At 22.2% G+C, this 302-nt stretch overlaps 1 protein-coding gene across 3 annotated transcripts in view; it reads right to left on the bottom strand.

Annotated features, from left to right (window-relative positions):
- The window catches only part of LOC116845707 (putative FERM domain-containing protein FRMD8P1), a 65,854-nt gene that overhangs the window by 855 nt on the left and 64,697 nt on the right, over nt 1-302 (bottom strand). The gene's annotated exons all lie outside the window — the stretch shown is intronic.

Below are 302 nucleotides of genomic sequence, written 5' to 3'. Positions count from 1 at the left end.
TACTGATAGATATTGAAACAACGCAACAACATTCGATATACGATGAATATTGATGTAATGTAATGAACCAGTGATAATTACTTTTAGATTTTTAACAGAATGTTATAATGATTACTCCAAACTAAAAAAAAAAATAAAAAATCCAAGAAAATTCAAATTAAACAAATCGAATTACTAAATTTTGAAAGGAACTTTTATAAAATACTATTTTAAACAACAAATATTGTTGTTTCATCAAATGACATGGTTTCCTTGAACGAAATAAAAGTTTTTATTTTCATCATTTCAAAAAATGATATTTC

The sequence above is a fragment of the Odontomachus brunneus genome, unplaced genomic scaffold (assembly GCF_010583005.1).
Source record: "Odontomachus brunneus isolate Ranch 3 - 2012 unplaced genomic scaffold, Obru_v1 Obru_scaffold_057, whole genome shotgun sequence".
Lineage (NCBI taxonomy): Eukaryota > Metazoa > Arthropoda > Insecta > Hymenoptera > Formicidae > Odontomachus > Odontomachus brunneus.
The sequence above is the reverse complement of the archived record's forward strand: the minus strand, read 5'-3'. Positions and strand labels throughout refer to the sequence as shown.